This window comes from Theropithecus gelada, chromosome 2 (genome assembly GCF_003255815.1).
Source record: "Theropithecus gelada isolate Dixy chromosome 2, Tgel_1.0, whole genome shotgun sequence".
Taxonomy (NCBI): Eukaryota; Metazoa; Chordata; class Mammalia; order Primates; family Cercopithecidae; genus Theropithecus; species Theropithecus gelada.
The window spans coordinates 51,829,924-51,852,030 of NC_037669.1; the positions used below are offsets into that span (position 1 = coordinate 51,829,924).

Here is a 22,107-nt window from a genome sequence, read left to right on the forward strand (position 1 = left end):
AGCAGCTTTTATTGGGTACTGTGCGCCTGGCAGGGCCACTTGGGGGTGCACTGGGGTGTGTGGCTGCTGTTTGTGGCAGAGTGTGGATGTGAGGGGCTTTGTTTATGTGGTGATGAGTGTGCACCTGGTGTGGTCAGGGATGGAGTCTGGTGGGTCAGAGGGGCCAACCCTTTTCTACTTCAGGGCCTGTGGGCGGCTGTCTGAGCTTCCAAGGGCCCATGTTTATGGAGAGAAAGGGAGAAAGAGAGTGTGCGTGTATGTGCTGGGAATATTGATTTCCTCTCTCCAGTGGCCAGCACAGCTGCCCCCTGAGCTATCTGCAGGCCCTTCTGAGGAGCAGGGGGGTGGGGCTAAGGGGGTTTGTTGACAAGCTGACTTGGCGTATATCAGGCCCCCTCTGGAGGAAGCCCACCTGGAACTTTCGTTCAAAAACTGTGCAGCGCATGCCTAGCAGTTGCGCTGAGAACATGCATATGTCCCCCTCTGCCCCATCCTCACCCCAGAGGCCTGGGGCCCTGGGTTTGACGCTCCAAGTGGAGTTGTAGGGCTTCCCAAGGACCCATTGCTCCTTGCATCTGGGGTGGAGGCCAGGCACGCTGCAGCTGCAGGACCATCTGTCTGGAATCAGTGACAGCAGTCTGGACATGGGGGTCATGTTATTCATATACCACACACACCCATGGCCTTCATAGCCCATCAGCTGTCCCACCCGGTATTGCAATTGCTTTTTATCCTTGTGGTACCAGCATCCTCAATTGCAGGAGAGCAAATTGAGGCTGATTGTTCAGTCTTGTCAGTGCTAAGGCTCTGTGGTTTATTGAGTGCCTGCTATGTACCAGTCCCTGCTCTAGGCACCAGGGACATAGCAGTGAACAAAACGTGAAGTCTTTGTCCTCATGGAACCAGCAGTCTAGTGGGGAAGAAGAAACCATTAGCATGTTCTCCTGGCTGCACCTCCCTCCTCCCTCTGAGCTGAAAGTAACTGGGGGGTTTTTCTGCCCCTCCATTAGGACCTTTTCAGTATCGCCATTCCAGTTGGCTTGTCCAGCCACCTCTCTTGCATACTTCTCCGTCCCACATCCCATCTCATTAGAAGTCCCTCCGGGTATCTCATCTCAATCTTCCAGCTGCAGGGAAGCCTGCTTGGATCCTTCTGTGGTCTGGGTTGGTAGTGAACAGCTGCTCCCCCAGCCTCAGAACATGAGCCAGAGGTCTTGGAGGTTGAGAAGCCTCGCTTGGGTATAGCCCACAGTTCACGCATCAGCCTCAGAGCAGGTGGGTCCCATTTGCTCTGGAGCACCTGGTATGTGGTTCCATGGGAAGCTTGGGGGAGGGTTAGAGGAAATCAGCCCAGTCCCTGGCCTGTGGAGGCAGAGCTAGATGCTCCTGGGGCTGGCCATCTCCCCCTCTCTAAACCCAGATGGGATGCAGCATGGTCCAGAAACCTCAGGGGATCCCCCCCAGTCTGTAACAGGCCCTAGATAACCACTCCCAAGTCCAGCTATGCCACCATGCACCACTCTACAAATACAGGCTTCTTTCCAAAAGCATGTGTGGCACTTTGATGCTTTGCTGTTGGAGCCTTGTGACAACATAGGACTCTTCTTACCCTCGTTTTTTTTAAGGGTACACACACTAAGAGAACCCAGTGACTGGGCCAGAGTATCACATGGGGAGCCTACAGGAGAACCCTAATGTTGTGATGGAGGCCTCTGGAGGCCCTGGGATTTTCAGGCCTTCACTCAAGGAAGTCGGACTATGAACTGGTTGCACTAATATTTACACAGCTTCAGTTCAAAAACGGACAGGACTGACAGCTGCATAGTCAAACAGTGTGACAACTGGGCAAATAGATGTTTCTGGACAGGATTGGACAGGGTACCCAGGGCTGCAGGAGCTCAGTATATGTGTGTGTACATGTGTGTGCATATGGTTTTATCTGTCTGAACTCTGCAGACTGTGGAATCTTGGTTTGCCTGGAGAATCTGGAATCCAGGGCAGCTTGAGACTTAAGGAAAGAAGGGCCTGGGGAAGCAAACAGATTTTGTTTCAAGTCTCAGCTCAGTTTCGTGAGTGTATGCAAGTTACCGCATCCCTTCAATCCTGTTTCCCCTTCTGTGAAAGGGAATGATAACACTGCTTCATGGAGTGCTCTGAGAATGTGGGTGTCTGAAGGCCACTGCACAGCTGGCCATCCTCAGGACTCCAGTCAAATGCCATGTTTGTCCAAGTCAGCACTCTGCTCTTCCCAAGCACCAATGACCCGCTGGATTTTCTTTCTTCCTGTTTTGTAAATTTCCTTTGAATTTTGATGACTTGTGGAATATCCGCCCAGTAAGCACAGGGGCAAGATGATGCACAGCCCAGATGGGCTTGAACACCACCGGAGGCCTTAGGAGAGGTCTGTGGAAGCGTGTGCGTGTGTGTGTGTGTGTGTGTGTGTGTGTAGGGGGGATGTGCTCAAAGGCTGTTGAATGTGATTTATCCTTTGTCCTCAAAAGCAAATTGTAATGAGTTTAGAGGCCATTAAGGCTCTTGAAGAATTAATTGGCATGGCCTTAGAGAATCTGGCTGCTCCCACTGTGTGAGCTGCTGCAGAGACAAAGTTGATGGCATTTATGGTGGAAATATGGCATGGTGCCACCTGGACCTGCCACTATCCTGGCTGCTGTGGCTGTACCCCGAATTTGGCAAGTGTCCCTCCAAGGCCTGGCCCTGTGGCTAGTACCCCGATGCCTGCCTCACACAGCGCCTGGCCCCATGGCGGACATAGCCAGTTGTCAGTGAATGAAAGCATCCATAAATGCAGGTGTTAACAAGTGCACACATGCTCTCTTGGGCTTGGAGGAGTGCGTTGTTCTCTGGAGAGATGTGTATGACCCAGGGGACACATAGCTTTTCACTTTCCTGTGTTCCTTTATATACACAAACATGTACTGAGCACTGACTTTGTACCAGGCCCTGGGCTAGATGTAGAAGCACTGAGGTTAGCGGTGTGAAATGGTACATCACAGAGCACAGGACTTGGGGATCACACAAAACCCTGACTCCACCTCTTCCTAGCTGTGTGGCCTCAGATATGTTGCCTCCCATCTCTGAGTCTTAGTTTTCTCATCCATGAAATGGAGCCAAAGCAAACCCCCTGGGGAGGGTGTGGGGATGTGCAGCTTTGCCTGGTGACTGATGCATACAGATAGATCCCCAACAAATGGTAGCTAGCATCACCATCATCAGTATTACCACCTTTTCCCTTTTGTGAAATCGTTGCTGAGTTAAAATGATTCCTCACAGTTTTCTTTTTGGCTGATTTGTGAGGTTGAAGACTGATTTCTAGAGTCTGTGTGGCTTTTTGTGAAGTTGTCCTTCTTGGGGTCCCAGCTGCTCTGACTTGAATTTTTTTTTTTTTTGCCTTGTTCATAGGTACCTGCAGCTTTGCTGCTCCTTGGAGGAAAGGCCCATTCTTTCCGTTTTATCTCCTCGGTTTGCAGTTTCCTGACATGGTGACAGTTTGATTTGAACTTAAGGTCCCCATAGAGACCCATAGCAAGAGTCCCCTCCCTGTTTGTAAAGATGAGACACTGTGACTGCATTTGTTTTTTCCTCTTTGTTCAAAGCTCAGTAATAATGATAATAGCAGCAGTTGCCATTTAGTGCTAAAGCTGCTAGAGTGCAAGAGTTAGCGTGTGAACTTGGCCTGCTTGGCTTCAGGGTCTGTGTACTTCATGGCCAGGCTCTGCTTCTTCTGGGATTAAATAATCTTTGGCAAAATATGTCACCATCATGAATGGAGCCTTTTGCTTCTTCCCTATACTGCCACAACAGGTGTCCGGTATCCCCAGGCATCAGGATTCCCAACATGTTCCCAAATGTCTCAGCCCACAAGCTAGCTGATGACCACTCACCGGGCCTTCCTGGAATCTTGTCTCTTTCCCCACAGAACCCAAGAGCTGCATCCCCAGACTCTCTGGCAGGATTCTGGGACAGTGTCCTTTGCACTTGCAGGCTCTTCAGGGTAGCATGCTTGTGTGCTGTGCGCAGCCCCAGGCCAAGACTCTGCTTGGAGCAGGGTCCTGAGGACTAAAACTCACTGTCCCCTGACTCACTGAGGGACCCATGCCAACATGACAGGCTTCTGCATGATGAAGAAACCCAAGGCTAGGGCTTTTGAATCATTGGAGGACACACAAGTGTGTGGGTGCTGAACTTGATCCCACGGGAGGGGAAAGGGATCATTAATAAACTGGAAAAATTGGAACGAGTTCGCAGCTGGGAGGAGGCCTCCTCATTCACACAAACTGGAAGGGTTCTCCCAAAATCCCCTGCTGCCCAGACCGGATCAGAGTCTGTCTGCCAACATGAATACTTTCTCCCTGATGCCATTTACAGAAGTCAGTGGTGTTTGCTTTTCTATTTCTGGCTGGGAGGGTAGGTGGTATAATCATGAAGTGCATGGATACATGCAAAGCATTTAAATGGTGTCTCATAGTAACATAGCAAGGGTCCGGTAGATGTTAGTTGTAATCATTGTTGTCTTTATTCTGGCTGACCCTAAGCTCAAAGGTCTCTCATCCTGAGAGAGGAAGCCTTTCAGAAAGACCTATCCAGAACTGGCCCTGATTGGCCATTGGTTGTCCCCCTCCCTAGAGCCCTGGCATCAGTCACCCATCTCATCCCATCCCTCCCTGGGCCTCAGTTTCCACATCTATGAGAATGAGCCTCTTGATCCTTGTAGTCATTTGCAGATGCAGGATGTTTAGCCCAATGGTTAGGGAGGCAGATTCTGTAGTCAGACTACCCATAACTCTAACTCCAACTCTAACGCCAGCTCTGCTCCTCATTGTCCCTATGATCTTGGGCACCTTCCTTAGCCTTTCTGCGCCTCGGTTTCCCCATTGGTAAAAGATGGATGACAGGAGGAGGCCATGGAGTTGTTGTAAGGATTCAATGAATGAATCCATGTAAGTGCTTAAACTGCATAGTCAACACCAGATAAATGGCATCTTTTAGCTGCTGTTTTAGGCCTGAGAAGTTTAACTGTGTGGAATTGGACCGTGTTACTTGTTTGGGGAGATGTGTTCCTAGATGGGAGTGGATTATTCATCTTTTTGGCCACAGACAAGACCAGGGTTAAAAGAGAGGGGTACAGAGAGGTAGTGGTGAGAGGAAGAAGTTAAAGGGCTAAAGGACTGCAGGCTGCTGGTGGTGTGACAGATGGCATACACAGTAAGAAGTGACTAAGCCCATGGACTTTAGCATGTGCTTGTAGCGTGCTGTCCAAACAGCCCACAAACAAGTGGATGGTTAAGGGTATTAAGAAAATCACTTTGCCTGTGGATTGGGGAAATTGCAAAGTAAGGCAGCTTGCTCTTGGGCTGGGATGAAGATTTCTTTAGACAGGATGGGCAAATGGCCTGCACCATGTGTAAGAGACACCCTGAGGTGTACGGACATCAAGGTAGAGGCCCCCAGCCCTGTGTCAGATGGAGCAGAGCTGTGGCACCTCTGGAGCCTTCACCTGGTGGCCTATGCTAAACTTCTGAGGCTTTGGGCAGGTCTGGCTTCCTGGTGGTACCTGGGGCTGCTTCTGGAGCCTAATAAGGCCCAGAGCTCCAGAGCCTGACCTCAGGGGCAGTGGCCTCCAGTCCCTGGTTCTGCTGCTCAGTCCTCTCTAGCTGGTCTGTCTGCCTGGGAGGGGAGGCAGCTTGCTGCAGTGGGCAGAGGTGGCATTTGGAGCTGGAAAAACTTGGATTCCATTTCTGCCCCTTCCTGGATGTGTGGCCAGGGCAAGCTGGTCCCCACTGCAAGCTGCTGCCTCCTTGTCTGTCAAATGAGAACAATGGAGGGAGGGGCAGTGTGGGTAGCACACACACAAAACAGGTGACCATGCGTGCTGACAGGAAGGGGAAAGGAAGTCAGCTGGGTTTGGGCAAAGCCTTAACTGTTTTTGGTGGGTCTGAAGTTGGCACAGGATTGAGACTGGGGCTGGAACAGGCTACAGAATGAAAATGGTGATACTGGCATTTGAATGGCCTTTGAACTTCACACATACCTGTCTGATTGGAACCAAGAACCTTGTGAAATCATGACATTATTCTCATTTGACAGATGAGGAAACAGGCTAGAAAATGAAAATGACGAATTCAAGCTCTGCAGAATGTAGACCTGGTCCTCTAGTTAATGTATGGACCCTCTTTCCCCTCCCTGACGTTGCTGGGGAGCAGCATGTTAGAATGGAGCCTGAGGCAGAGGCAGGGAGGAGCAGGGGACCAAGGAGGAGCCAGAGAGACAAAACCTGCAGGCCCCAGCTGTGCGCACCCCAGTGGCAGCATTGGGTTCCCTGAGCAGCCACCATGGATGGCTACAGAGGTGGACTACCATCAGCAGAGTGGAAGGAGAATCATTGGAAGCGCCGCCCAGTGCCTGGAATCTCAAAAACATGTTCACCAGCCCCGGGAAGTCATCTGGGCTAAGAACCACCCTCAGATTCCTTGACAGGATCAGGACAACTGTCCACCCGAGATGATGGGGGAGAGGGGCTGGAGTAGCGCCAGGCACCTAGTAGGTGTTCAGTAAACGCCAGCTGCTGTGATGACCCCTACCCACTGCACTGCTATTCTCCCCAGCCGTCATCATTATTACCATTGCAGCGCTGCTATTCCCGTGGGGTGAGGGTGGGGTGGAGAGGAAGTGTTTGGGGAAGCAGCTCTTTCCTCTGCTGCTAGGGGAGGGGGAGGTGCGGTCGCAGGAACGTGAATTCTCTGTTCCCTCTGGGCCATTCATTGACTGTTCTCAGAGCTCAGAGCCGTCATTTAAATGAGCAGGGTTTGAGTGTTTTTTGTTTGTGCTTAGTAAAAATGGCAAAATGGCCCAAGAAAATAATGGGCCTTGATGTGATAGCAGAGTCTTAGCGTTATTTTTAGCTTTTTGTTATGTAAAATTTGCAGCGTACAAAAGTAGAATGGTATAATGATCCCTATGTGCAGTTTTATTTCATTGCCCTAGATTAGTTTTAATCCCAGACATTTTGTTGATTTTATATCAAGGACCTGTCTCATGGTTGGCCTCATTTCTAGCTTTGGAAAAGTTGTATCACTGGGGCGGGTGCCTAGGGCAGGCCACAGTGTCCCTTGAACAGCCCTTAGCTGTGTTGGTCCAACTCGGGAACTCTGAGCTTGAAACAGTTTCCCAGCCTGGTGACCAAGTAGCTTCTGACCCATTTGGGGTGCCCTGTGTCTGGAAGTGACTGGAATAGGCTAGGCCCATGACTCCTCCATCAGACAGGGCCTTCCTGGGTCAGGGTAGGAGAACTCGCTTCTCTTCCGTCTCCCTAGGACCCCTGGAAGGCAGGGCGTGGAATGGGCTCTCAGCTTCTCTCATCGGATCGGGGGTCCCCTGGGTGGTATTGTGGCTCTCAGCTTCAAGCTCCACAGGGTCTCCCTGTTGCCCTGGCTTTCCCCTTGCCAGATGGTATAGCCAGGCTGCGGCCCCTGCCACCCTCCCAGACCCGTCAGCCCCTCATCTTGCTGGGCCCCTGGGTGGCCATTCAGCACTGGGGGTCCCTGGGCCTCTGCCCAGCCCTCTTTCCTTTTCCACTTCACGCAGTCTCTTCCTTCCTGGGGTTTCTGATCTGGCTCCAGCCCAGGCCCTGACATCCTGCCGCCCACCCAGCAACCCTCTCGAGGGGTCTCATGGGCACCTGTAAATCTGTAAGTTCCAAAGGGACACGTATTATCTCCCTCTCCCCAAATTGGCTTCTCTTCCATGACTTCATCTGATCCTCTTGGGCTTCACTTAGAATGCCAAAGTCATCCTGGACACCTCCCGTCACCTTTACTCGCCTTTGTCATCATCACTGGGTGCCGTGCCACCCCACATTACTGCTGGGCTTAGAGGCAAGGGCTGACACATTTCAGCCACTGCCCTCAGTATGAATGTGTGGTTGCTACCCTAGCTCCTAGCACAGTGCTTCGTACATACAGCGCCCCCAACCCAGCTTAGTTAAAAACAAGCCACACCCTAGGCACGGCCACATCCCAGCCAGGCGCCCTTCGTGCTCCCCAGGTATGGGTGCTAGTGTGGAGTGAGATGGTCTGCGTTCCTTCAGACCTCTTCCTCTTTGGCCTGCTCACCTCCCTCTAGCCCCCATGGCACCATGCAGTGTAGCGAAGTGGTAACAGCCCTAAATCGTGACAGTGGCAGCAGCTACTCTGTGCATTTCCTGGGTGACAGGCCCCAGGCTGAGGATTTGTGTGTGTGTTATCATATGGCCCTCACAGCAGCCCTGCTGGGTGAACAATACTCCCATTTTATGACTGAGAAACAGACACAGAGAGGCCAAGTCATTTGCCCAGGGCCACACAGCTCCTGCCTGCTGGGTACCAGACAGTTGCCAGGGAAGAGCTCTGTGTGCCAATGTTGTAGGTGGGGAAGCTGAGTGGGATAGTGTTTCCTACCCCCAGCCTTCATTTGTCCCAAGACCCTTTCTGTGCCCCTGCACTGGGTGCTGTGGGCAGATCGCTGACTTGCCATGGGGCCTGGCAGCTGCTGTGCTGCAGGTCTGGGCAGCACCTGCACCAGGTCCTGCAAGGGCAAGGGGAGTTCAATGGGCAGACAGGGTGGTGGACTGGCCCCGCAGAGGGAAGAACGTGACAGGCAGGGAGGTGGCCCAGCCAGCCTCGCCCCTCCTCACGTCCTGTGTGAGTCACATGGCCTTGGGTAAATTACATCACTTCTCTGTGCCTTAGTTTCTTCATCCACAAAATGGGAAGATGATATAGTACCTACTTCAAAAGGTTGCTTGAAGCCGAATGTAGACTGTGGACCCTGGTGGTGATGATGTGTCACTGTAGTTCATGGACTGTAACAATGTGCCACTCCAGTGTGGATGTTGATAGTGGCTGTGCCTGCTTTGGGGCAGTGGGTACATGAGAACGCCATACCTTCCTTTCAGTTTTGCTGTGCACCTAAAAAAGACCAAGATTGTCTGGGCCAAGATGGCCACAGCGCAGGCCCTGGCTGGCAGGGTGGGCCATCTTCTGCGCGATGGGCATCTGTCTCCTTCTTTCTGCCCACACCCTGTCCAGAGCTAGCCTCCCCAGCCTGTGCCTCCAGCCTGGCTCTCCCGGAGCGTCCCTGGGGCCCAGACTAGCTCTGTGTGCTGGAGCCTGCCACAGAGAACTGCTTTATTTAAGTCCATTTGGTGCGTATGGAAATAACTAGAGGCCTCTGTATTTAATTTGGCTCAGCCAGGAAGATTTTTGGCTCTGTATGTGTGTATGTTCTGAAAAATCTTTCTGAGTGAGCCCAGGGGTTGGAAGCTTCTGGTCATCTCTGTGCACTCAGAACCAACAAGAACCACCCTCCTTAGCCAGGGGCAAGCATCTGGCAGAGTGCAGGCTTTAGGAATGGTTAATGAAGAAACTAAAGGAAGAACGGGAGAGGGTGAGGCCATGCAGATGAGGTCATGGCAAGGGAAGCAGTCTTGTAAACTTTGTATCTTGAGACCAGGTAAGCTGTGGCAGAGTGGAAGGAAGGAGGCCTTTGGAAGCATAAAGCCCTCTACGCAGGCACAGAGATGGCCGTATCTGGTTTCCTGATCCTGCAGGGCTTAATTTGGCGCTGGACTGGGGAATACTTCTCCTGATGTCCCTCTTTCTCTGACCTGGACAAGCCCAGCCAAGACTTGAGGAGTTGAGGGGGTTGAGCCTTCCTCTCTGGCTGATGGCACAGAACAGAAACAGCTCCACGTGGGATTTACAGTTGACAAAGTGTGTCTTCCCTCAATTCCCACGCTCCTGTTGGGCAAGCAGGGCAGGAGTGATGCCCATTGTGCAGATGAGACAACAGAAGCCCAGAGAGTGGAGGGCCCTTGCCTGGGACCACTCAGCCTGGAAGTGGGGAAGCTGTAGAGAGACCTGGTCTCCCGATTGCACCTAGAGCTCCCCACCACGCTCCCCAGGAACGCTTCTGGAGCCGTTGGGCATTCCTCCAAACTCAGGTTGGCATTCTCACAGGTGGACGGAGGGGGCTGCCGAGGGTGGGGACAGCTTGAATTTGAACCTCAGGACATCCTCTTAGAGTCCAGTTTTGGAATAAACACCAGGTATCAGATGACTTTGAAAATTATATCCTAACCCTATGAATCTTAGGAACGAGGGCATCTGGTGAATTGAGGCTTGGTGGTTATGATGACCATGGGATTGTGGATTGTGGTCACTGTGATGATGTTAATTTGCTAGAGCCTTGTAAAAACCACACACTCTTAGGACCCAGTGGAGCAGAAGGCCTTGGTGTTCCCACTGGCCATGCAGAGCTGTGGGAGTTCTTGAACCCTGCCTCTCTGGAATTGGTGTTCTAAATTAGGTTTCTTGGGAACAACTGATCCCAGGCTGTAGATCCTAGTTCTTTTCTTTGCGTTGGGCCTAGAATTTTGGTCCTGTCTAAGCATCATAGGCAAACATGGATGCTGCCAGTAGGCAGGAAGAGAAGTGGTGACCCAGGTATGCGTGGGCGATAGGGAGTGGTGGGGACTGTGGCAGTGGTGGGGACTGTGGTGGTGATGGAACATGTGCTGTCTGATGGATGCGGCTGCCACCTCACTTCATCTGACTGTTATCAAGTGGGAATATGGGCCCAGGGTGGCCAGGTCCGCAAGATGAGTCAGAAACTTAGATTTTCATATAAAATCTTAAGATGCTGAAATGTTAGTGATTCATTCTAGTTTTTGAAACACTGGGCCACAGAGAGCATGTTTTGTGGATCAAGTTGGGCCAGGGGCTGCCAGTATTGGAGACCTTGTGAACCCCCAACACAGAATCTGTCTTCCAGAGAGCTCTTTGCAGTCCGAGGTCTCCTTATGGGGAGCAGCCGGGCAGGTGCTAGGTCTCCTGACCAACTCTCCCAGGGGCGAGGCCAAGGGTCCCTCACCGCGGCCCTGGCCCAGGTGGCACTCGAGAGAATAAAGGGCTTTGCCCAGCCCCTCTCTTTAAAGGCTGCCTGTCCTGGGGTTGGCTGCAGGATTGGCGTTAGGGGATGACTTTTCCTGTTTTAGGCCTGTTGCCCTGGGTTGGGGCCCCTCTGTGGCACTGATAGTGATGCCTGTAGTGGTGACACCTCACCAGGCAGAGGCCCTGGCTGGGACTGATTGTAGGGTGTTTGTATCGGCCCCCAATCCAGAGCCTCACAGCCCCCCTGCCAGCTGGCTCTCGGCCCAAGTGAAAGTGCAGGTTGCCAGCCTGTGGAGCCAGTCTGCCCCCTGCTTCCTTTCTGAGGCCCCGCCAGTGCCCAGGCCAGCCCAGCAGGCCTCCCGGGACTGTGGGAGGGTGGGGTGCGCACAGGGCAGAAGCAGCACACAGAGAGCTGAGCCCAGGGCGTCCTCAAGGGGTGGAGCTGATCTCAGTATTCCAGGTTCCTTGGTGACTTGAGGCCTGTGGGACAGTGTTTTCAGCGCAGTGAGCATGTGTCTGTACGGTGGAGAAACTCACAGTTTCCATAGTCGTTTGGTGTCTCCACAACCCAGCTGCAGAGCAAAGGAGGGGTGTGGACACAGCTCCACAGTCATGGGGCTCTGCCAGGCTGGGCTGCGTGTCAGCTGTGTGACTGTTGAGCCCCTGTCCTCTCCAGGCTTTGGTGCTCCCACCTGTAAATGAGAGAGCAGCAGCCCTGCCGTCGGCCTGTGGAGTTGTGGGAGAAAGAGAAGACAGCCAGCCGTGCCTTGGCACTGGGGACTTGTTCTGCCCTGCTCTGTGGCTCTCCATCCTGAGCGCGGGGCATCCTGTCCTGACCCCTCTGTGTTAGGAGTGCTGGCATCTACTTCCAGGGTTGTGCAGGTCCCCTAGTCACTAGCAGCATCATTCATTCATTCAGCAGATTCAGACTGAGCACCTGCCGTGTGCCCAGCCCTATTTAGGCCCTGTGGAAACTTCAGTGAGGAAAACAGACAAACACTGCCCTTCCGGAGCTGACCTCCTCATGGGGAGAGACAGAAATAAGAAAGCAGGATAAAAGATGGAGTCAGATATGGAGCCGTGCTGTGAGGAAACCTAACAGAGATCCGGGCAGATGGCCCCTGCGGATCCCTCTTTTCCTTCTCTCCTGCTGAGGGAGACCCCTCTCCCCCATGTTTGCCACGCAGCCCCCATCAGATGCCCTGTGACATTCCCCAGGGCCTCTCCCAGCACTGGGCTCCAGGCTGCCATTGATCCACAACCACTAAGGCCCTCGGGCTCTTTCCCATGGAAGCCCCTGAAGAAGTGAGGGGGCAGGGCAGATCTGATTCCAGGTTCTAGGGGCTGCCCTCTCATCCCCAGCCTGTCTCCTGGAACCTGCATTCTCATCTCCATAACCCACTCACTGGGCTTTTTGAGTGAGAGGGCCTCACAGCAGCCATGGAGGGTGGCCTGGCCCCTGCAGGCTGACGGTACTCTTTATGTTTGGGAGCGAGGCCTGGGCTGGGGAGGCTGGAACCACCACCTCCCTGGGGCTGGAAAGACTGCCTTTGACAGGATAACGGCTGCCTTGGCTGTGTGGCCGTGGGTTCACAGGACATAGAGACCTTTCTTTGTGCCCTGCCTGGCTATGTGCTGATGAGAATAAGCCCTGTCTGAGGACAGGAGGTCTCTCCTGAAATAATCACCCTCTAATTAGGCATGGCATTAGCTGTTGGTGGGGCTTCCTGGAACACTCCCACTGACTCCACTGTGAGGCCATAAAGGGGCAGCCTTGCCCCCACTGTGCAGTTAGGAAACCAAGGCTCAGAGAAGTTGGGGTTCCAACTCAAGTGTTGGACTCTAGCCCAGAATGTTGCTGCCACTCCTGTCATGACAACATTAGGGTGGTAGGCGCCTGACGGAGCTGTACAGAGTGCTCGGGACCAGAGGGCAGGGGCAGTGCGAAAAACTGCATCTTCCTTCGTATGGTTGGGTGGCCTGAGAAGCCCCCTGTACCTTGACTGCTGCCTGACTCCTCATGCCACCTGCCCATCTCGCCAGCAGCTGCTGACATATAGGGAGATGCTGAATGTTGGATCAGTAAGCAAAGCTCTAAAAATAGCCTTCCGCTTTGAAAAGTTCATTGTTCGAGTCCTATATTTTTCTACATATATAAAAGCCACTTCTGGAGGCTTTTTAGTCGTTAAAGATAATGCTACAGCCTGAGGCGGAGCTGGGCTGGGCCTTATCTGGGCCTCAGCAGGGCAGGCCTGAGGCCAGGGCAGGGGGATGTCAGTGAGGCCGATCTCCACCCAGGGTCCTCTTCTCTGGAGGCAACTGGACAGTCAGCCTCAGTGTCCTCCGCGGATGGAGGCCGGGCTGCCACGGCATTTCCAGGCTCTGAGGGGCCATTGGACAGGTCTGTCTACGGCACACGGAGACCAAGAGGCATGGAGACAGCGCTGTGGGTGTGCTCCCTGCAGCCAGGCACAGGGTTGGAGGCATTCTGCGTTTCCCCCTGGCTTGCTCAATTCAGACCTAGCTTCCTGAAATTGTCCCTGGCTGAGCCCCACCTTGCTGGGGGAATGAAGGATCAGGCCCCGTCAGCAGCTGACTGGCCTCCCTCCCTGCCCGTCAGAGAACAGTGAAGCCCCAGAGGAGGGTTTCAGCCCTCTGGTGGTGTGCCCACCCACCAGCCCGACCTCTTCCTCCTGTCAGGGTCGCTGCCTGTCACCATTCATATATGCTGAGGTCTCTTCCAGCTTAAACCACATGCCTTCTTGGAGTCCTCATCCCTCTTCTGCCACCTCCCCATCTTCTCTTCCTTCTCAGCCACATCCCTCCAGTTGTCTTCAGAGGCCTGAATAGAGTGCGGGAGGGAGCCAGCGGACTTGGGGAAGGCTGCGCTGAGCAGCAGGAACAGCACCTGCACAGGTCTTGGGGTGGGAGCATTCCAGAGCGGAGAGGAACAGCCAGGAGGCCAGGGGGCTGGGCTGGAGTGACCAGGGGGTTCAGTGGAGGGTAGCAGGAGGAATGGCTGGGTCTCGCAGAGTCTCCTGGGTCAATGGGAGGACTTGGGCTCTAAATCCCACCAAGTGGGATTAGAGAGGAGAATGTGGTCAGGATTGTGTTTTAACAGGACCCCAACTGCTGGGTGGAGAGGAGTGGGGTAGGGTGGCATGTGAGGCTTGAAGAGCCTGGAGAGGCCGTGGCAGTCATACAGGGAAGAGATGAGGGCCACACAGGCTGGCAGATGCGGGATCTGTGTTGAAGACGGAACAGCCCGATGTGCTGACAGATGGGGAGGAGGGTCTGAGAAAGAGTTGCCAAGAGTGACGCTCAGCGAGCAGCTCCGAGGACCCCAACCACACCCCACTGAGATGGCAAGGCTGTGGGGAGCTGGCCTGGTGTGGGGAGCTCAGTTTGGAGCCTGAAGTTGGGCTGTCTACTAGGGCTCAAAGGGGCAGTGCCTGGGCAGCAGGATGTCTGGTTTCTTGGGTTCCTCTGCAATTCCTGGATATCCTCATTTCTCCAAACCTGGGAACTGGGTAAATGCAGAAACCCTCCTGACCCCCACCTTCTCCCGCTGTGCCCTGTGGGGGTGACTTCCGGATTGTCGCGTTTTAGATATGGTGCTCCTGGTTAGCCAGTGGAAGTCACATGGGATGTTTAGGTGGCCGTCACCTCGTGCCAGTGCTTCCTACAGATTCTTACTCTAAATCTTTCCATGTGAGGGCCCTCTGTCCCAGACCTTGGCAGCATCTGGAGGCTCTGAGCACGGGACTCAGCGTCTGTGCCCATTACGTGTGCTCCTCCAGGGCTCACTCGTTCCCTCTCTGTCCACCCTCCCCAGGTTTCCACTGGGGGTACTGCGACTGCACCCCTCCTGCTCACCACTAGGTCGTGTTCATCCGAACCTTGCCTGCCAGGGGAGGCGACCAGCGTTGCTGGGCCTTATCTAGGATGTCCTCACCCTACTGCTCTCTAGGAAGGACCTCAGGAGTCTATAAGTCCTTTTGGTCAGCAGCCAGGCATCATTCTCCTAGAACTGCTTGCCAGGCTGTAAGGCTTTAGGCATCGGTGGGGATGCTGCCTCCCCTCAAGACCAGAGAAGGGGGTATGGCTGACTGGCACTGGAATGGCCTCCCCTGGGAAAGCCCTCACTATTCCTGTCTTGCTGGCTACACCAGTTAATTCTATTTCTCTTCTTTTATTATAATTTTTTTTTTTTTTTTTTGAGATAGAGGTTCACTCTGTTGCCCAGCTGGAGTACACTCCAAGTTTCACTCTGTTACCCAGTAGTGCAATCTCAGCTCACTGCAACCTCTGCCTCCCAGGTTTAAGCAATTCTTGTGCCTTAGCCTCCTGAGTAGCTCGGATTACATGCTTGCGCCGCCATACCCAGCTATTTTTTGTATTTTTAGTAGAGACAGAGTTTCATCATGTTGGCCAGGCCAGTCTCAAACACCTGGGCTCAAATGATCCATCCTCCTCAGCCTCCTAAAGTACTGGGATTACAGGCATTCGCCACCATGCCCAGCCCTTTTATTATAATTTTTAAAAAGTTTTTTAGAGGCAGGGTCTTGTTCTGTGGCCCAGGCTGGAGTACAGTCATGTAATCATAGCTAACTGCAGCCTTGAGCTCCTTGTGCTCAAGGGATCCTCCTGTCCAAGCCTCCTGAGTAGCCAGGACTACAGGCATGAGACACTGTTCCCAGCTATTTAAAAAAAATTTTTGGCCGGGCGTGGTGGCTCACGCCTGTAATCCCAGCACTTTGGGAGGCCGAGGCGGGCGGATCACGAGGTCAGGAGATCGAGACCATCCTGGCTAAAACGGTGAAACCCCATCTCTACTAAAAATACAAAAAATTAGCTGGGCATGGTGGCGGGCGCCTGTAGTCCCAGCTACTCGGGAGGCTGAGGCAGGAGAATGGTATGAAGCCGGGAGGCGGAGCTTGCAATGAGCCGAGATTGCGCCACTGCACTCCAGCCTGGCACAGAGCGAGACTCCGTCTCAAAAAAAAAAAAAAAAAAAAAAAAAAAAAAAAATTTGGCTGGGCGCAGTGGCTCACACCTGTAATCTCAGCACTTTGGGAGGCTGAGGCAGGCAGATCACGAGGTCAGGAAATTGAGACCATCCTGGTGAACACTGTGAAACCCCATCTCTACTAAAATTACAAAAATTTAGCTGGGCGTGGCGGCGGCGCCTGTAGTCCCAGCTACTCGGGAGGCTGAGGCAGGAGAATGGCATGAACCCTGGGGGGCGGAGCTTGCAGTGAGCGGAGATCACGCCACCGCACTCCAGCCTGGGGGACAGAGCGAGACTCCGTCTCAAAAAAAAAAAATTTGTAGAGATGGAGTCTCATTATGTTACCCAGGCTGGTCTTCAACTCCTGGCCTCAAGTGATCCTCCTGCCATGGCCTCCAAAGCACCGGGACTATAGACACTTGCCATCATGCCCAGCTAATATTTTTTAAAAATGCTTTGTGGAGACAGGGTCTTGCTATGTTTCTCAGACTGATCTCAAACTCCTGGCCTCAAGCAATGTCCCACCTCAACCTCCCAAAGTGCTGGGATTGCAGGCATGAGCCACCGCAGCTGGCCAACTTTATGTCCCTTCTTTACACACTCAGTTTTCCTTTGAGGTCCATTTCTTTGTGTCCTTGCATTCTGCTCCTTGGGGCCAGGCTAGCTCTTGGGGACTACCTCCAGTCCTGAGAGCATTCCAGAGTGGGAAAGACTAGAAAAATGACATGGATTTGAATCTTGGCTCTGCTCTGTGCTCTGCAATCCTGAGCAAGGATCACAGTGGGCCCTTCCTGAGCCTTCATTTTCTCATCTGGAGAATGGGAAGAGCAGTGCTTTCTTGACGGGCTCATTGCAGGGATGAAATCTGTGTACTTAGCTTGTGCTGGGGTCCCCCATTGCATAGTGGCGTAGTGGGTGAGCATATGTGTGGGTGACCCACCCCCAGCCACATCAGCCCAGAAAGACTGATTTTCCAGACCCTGCTTGAACACCTCCACTAACCCTTAAAGCAGCCCCTTCTTAAATTGCTGAACTGTTCAAAACTGCTAGCTGTCTGAAGCTCCTGCCCCTGGCCTCACAAACCCACCTGTTCTCTCTGCACCAGGACCACCCTGCGGAGACCTGGCAGGGGTGGCGGCCGCCCCTCTCCGGCTGTGCCGTCCTTGCTCTTGCTCAGAGGATGTGCCCCACCCGCCCCCCAGACCCTGCCTGGCTGTGTCCCATCCCTCCCCGAGACGGGGGCATAGAGATGAAGATAGCCCGGTACAGAGCAACACCATCCCCTTCCTTCCTCTGGGTGACTAACCTTGGTTAATGTGGCTTAGGCAGAGAAGAGCCACAGAAAGCCCCAAGAGGGAGCTTGTGAGGGCTGGAAATGAATTGTGCCTGCCCAGTCTAGGCTCCCTTTCTGGAAATCAGAAACCCTGAAAGCAGAGTGTAGGGGAAGCCACGAGGCCTGGAGGCGTGATGGGCATACGTACTTCAGGAGGCTGTTTTGCTCTGGCCTGTGCAGACTGCCAGGAGTCTGGCCTGAGGCTGCTGGCATGGACATTTAACCACAGACAGGCTTTCAAGATTGCCTGCTTCCTCTAGCATGGGGCCCGGCCCACTCTGAAGAGGGTGGCTTTGCTGTGTGATGTGGCCACCCGCTGGCCACACATGACTACGCTTATTTCTCTGATTTATCTCATAATCATGCACAACCCCAGGACCCCTAGGCTCTGGACCCAGCCCTGTCCAAGCTGCCAGCAGCATGCTTTTCCCCTGAGCAGCTGGGCAGGAGAGGCCCTGGTGTGGGGTCAGGTCCCACAGAACCCTGTCTTATACTCACCACCTTGACTGGGTGACTCAACTCTTCCATCCCTGAGTTTGTCATCTGCAGAAGGGAGCAGTCCTAGCTACCTCCCAGCGATGGTGGTTGAGTTACAGGTCATGTATTTTAAACACACCCGCCATGGCATCTTGTACCTGGCAGGTTTATGGAGAAGTTGCTGCTGTATAATTCAGACCGTGTATATCTGTGTTTGCGTATGTATATGTGTGTATATACATGTGTGTATGCCCCCTCTGTAAGAAGTTGCATAAGCACAATGGGTAAGTGTTTGGGCTCCCTGGCCAGACTGCCCATATGCCCTTGGAGATGGGTGCCACCTCTCCGTGCCTGCAGGGTATTGGGAGCACTGAATGGGTTCCATATACAGCTTAGAACATCACTAACCATATAAACATTCGCTGTTACTACCATTGTCGTTGTTGATGTTGGGGGTGAACAGTAGGTCACTGCTTTCATCTTGTCCCCTCATTGGTGCCCAGAACCTCCCCTGGCTAACATTTTTCTTGAGAAAAGTCATTCATTACTTCATAGGCCATAATTAGAGACATCCGTGACTGAGAGGCCACAGCCCCCCTGCCCTGACTCACTCCCTGGCGAGTCAGGACGTGGCATCCAACAGGTCTGGGCTGAGGGGCTGGGGTTGGACTGTCTGCCTCTCTCACCCATCCCCATGAGCTCCCCAGTCCAGGGAATGGGCCAGTGGAGGGTCTCTGGGTCCACCCTGGGGTCAGGCTCTCCAGCCTGGAGGTGGGTGTCTCGCAGAGACGGTCCCAGCAGCAGGCAGGGTGCAGGGCAGGTGACCCTGGCTTGGGGCACTAGGCTTGTCTGCCCTTCTGCCTCCAGCTGCTGGGACTTGTAGATCAGAGAATAACCCTAGACAGTCATTGAAAATGAGCCAAGCACTTTCTTAAGGACCTCACTGTGTCAGTCCTCCACAGGACCTCCACAGTCCTGTGAAGTAGATACACTAGTTACCCCCATTTTAGAGGAAAGGAACCTAAGGCACAGCATTAGTTCCCCCTGTGGTCACACAGCTAGTAAGCAGTAGAGCTAGAATTTCACCCAGGAGCCTGCTTAGCCCCTTGCTTGGCAGAAAGGCCAGGTGGGGCGGGGCAGCAGGAGGAAACTCTTCAAGTTGTGTTCTCTGTTCCTGTGAGGTGTCCATTGCAACACTGTCCTGTAGGGATCTAGCGCCTCACCCAACCGTGTCCCCACATAAAACTCCACATACCACCTCCATCACAGGAAAGCATGTTTGGAAAACTGGAGATGGGAGAAGAGCTTGGTGACCTTCCAGTGACCAGCACTTGGAGTCCCTGGGCTGGGAAAGGAGGGCTGTCTGTGCCTGAGCCCACGACGGGCTCTGGGACAGAGTATGGATGCATCCACAAGCAGCTCCAGGCCCTTATGTGCTCTCTGGCCCTGTCCTGGGCCTGTCCCACCACCGGGGGCCCATCCTGGACATACAGAACTCGTCTCATGGGAAGGAGCAGGCCTCCTGCTCCTGGCCATTCCCATCTTTGCTGGAGGCTAGGGCTTCAGGGGATACTTGGGCAGTTGTCTCCCACCCTCACAGAGCAAGACTTCCCCATGGTGCAGGTGGACTACACAAGAGATCAGGTGATCCCCGGGGTGGGGAAGAGTGTGTGGAGTAAGGGTGGCCTTGTGGAGGAAGTGGGATTAAGCTGAGACCTCCGTGTAAAGATGGCAGACTCAGGTCGTATGGCGCTGGGATAGAGGCTTCCAGCCAGGATTGGAGTCCCTTGTACCACCTTTCTGACGGGTGTCTGACCTGCTGCAGCTTGCACACCTCCGATGACAGAGAACTCACCACCTCTTCAGCAGCCCTAACCACGTGAGAGTGTCCTTCATCGGGTCAGGTATTGGCAGTCATAGTTCTGCCTGCAAGAGAAATCTCTAGCCTCAGCTTGTCAGCCTGTCAGAGGCTTGATGATGGGGATCACATCATCTCCCCGAGGCTGCTTTCCTCCCGGCTGTACAGCCCCAGTTCTTGATAGGAGCATACTGTTATACTGCTTCCTGGCATACCATTATTTGGCCTTGGCAAATAGAGTCCATCTCACATGCTAGCTGGGATCAGTTGTATGGAGTGCTGTGTTGGAATGAGGCTGAAGCGTCATCTAAGCTCTTTAGGAGGGAGTCTGTGATCAATTAGCAATGTCTGCCCAGGAGGAGTGGGTGGTGCATGCATGTGTCCCAGGTCTGCCATCCCTGCCCTCAGGCTCTGGACTGTCTGTGCACTGTCTTCTGCTGTGTCTGAGAACTGTGGCGGGCAGCAGGGCTATTTTTGCTCCTGGCTTTTTATTCACGTTAGTGACTGGCTTCTCGGCCACATCATAACATCAGCTCACATTCCTCTTATAGTCCACAAAAAATCCCCAAGTCTTTTTCATAAGAAAAGCCATCAAACTAGATCCTTCCCCATCTTGACGTTATTTCCACTGTGCATACAGAATTAATTTAAATCATCCCCTTGTCGATGCTTATTTAGGTTATTTTCAGATGTTTATAATCAGAAACAACACTGCTGTGAACATCTTCATATGTACTGCTGCACGCATTGGTCTTATTTCCTTTGTACAAATCTATGGAAAAGGGCTGGGCAGCAGCCACCTAACTCTCATAGAATGTTCCAGAGACTCTGAACTGCCAGGAATTTCAGGGACTTGGAACAGGTGCCTCAGCCCATTCCTTGGTCTGCATGTGGCCCAGGTGTCTGAGAGAGATAATAAATTCAGGGGTACAGTTAAGGACTCACCCTGGTGTGTTCCCCAGTCCTGTTCAGTGGGCTGGGTTTGTGGGAGAAGCATACCCAAGGCAACTAAAGTGGGTGGTGAGATGTCGAGTAGCTGAGCTCAGGAGGTCGGGGCAGGGATATGGGAGCCAGTCTGGCTGTTCTCTAACCCAAAGTCCCACCTAGAGACTCATGTATGCTGGTAAAATGTGACTGTCACTTTACAGCCAAGCTCTGTCACTAGGGCATCTGTGTTTCTGCCCTAGAAAGGGAACAGTTGACATAGGATAGTTCTTCCTGCCCCAAGAAGAAACTGGGTAGAGCTGAGTCCTAATCAGGAAGGTGGGGCTGAGAGCCCAGAGCTTCAGAGTGTTGCTGTAGAGCAAAACATCTTCACGAGTTCAGCCAGAAAATAGTCAAGCGCCCACATCATTTAAGTTTGATAACTTCCTGTACTGATGTATACTCCTTGCAGCAGAGTCCTAGAGTGCCCATGGCTGCATGTACTTGTCAATACTGGGCATTTTCACTTAAATTATCTTTGTGTTTATCAGTTCAGATAAACTCAGAAAAGCTTCTTTTTTAGGGTCTAATACTGCACTGCGTAGCTGCTGATTGGGGCCATCAAGAGGTGATGTCCTCTGGCTCAAAGTGGGTTCATAGCTACATGGAAAATTCCACGCTGTGCTCACTTTTGTCCACGTTTGCTGAAGATCCGTGTGGTGCCACACTGGTTGCAGTAGGATCGCCCAGACATTTCTTTCTTTTGGGATGGTTTGAAGTTGGGTTTGATTTTTTTTGGAGTGTGGAAGGGCTGCCACATTGCACAAGCTGATGCTATTCAATAGACTCAACAGGACCCGGGGACAGATTGAATGGGGGCGTTTGAGTCGGGGAAGGGACTAAACTGATGACCCCCAGGACCCTGGCTCTGGGATGGAAGGGAAGACTGGGTGACTGTCAGACCTTCCCTTCCTGGAGAGGGAGGCCCGGCCTCTCCCAAGCATGTTCAGGACCTGCTGACCCAGGGCAGCCAGGAACCCAGGAGTGCCCAGAGTGGAATCTTGGGCTGCCACAGGCCCAGAAAGTCTGCCCCAGGCCACCACCATCGCAATCCTATCCCCAAAGATGCCCTGCCCCAGGGCCCAAAGCCACCCTGCACTACCAGCGCCAGGCACTCCCATCTCCTGCCCATCCTGAGTTCAGTGGCTGCCGCCTGATCTCTTTCCACAGCCCCGTCTGCCCCACACCGCGGCCAACTGGGAACAAAGGCCCCTCTCAAGTTCTCAGGCAGGCCTGGGCCCTCACTCACCCCCCACCGTCAGGGAAGGATGCCCTGCTCTGCCTGCTCACAGTGGTTTCAGGCCAGGTTAGAAAGGGCTTGGTGAAGGGTAGAATTCCTTCGGACTTGAGGTGAACATTGCTCCTTCATCCTGGGTCAAGGGGCAGCACAGTGAGGGTCCCACACTCCCCTCCCTGGCAGAGCCTCCCTGCAGCTCAGCAGCAGCCCGTGGACCACCAAGGGGCTTCCTGCTTCAGCTCCAGGGACCTGCAGGGAAAC

The 22,107-nt window shown here is 53.3% G+C and overlaps 1 protein-coding gene across 3 annotated transcripts in view; it reads left to right on the forward strand.

The window, feature by feature from the left end:
* IQSEC1 (IQ motif and Sec7 domain 1) overlaps positions 1-22,107 on the forward strand; it is a 176,245-nt gene that overhangs the window by 105,745 nt on the left and 48,393 nt on the right. The gene's annotated exons all lie outside the window — the stretch shown is intronic.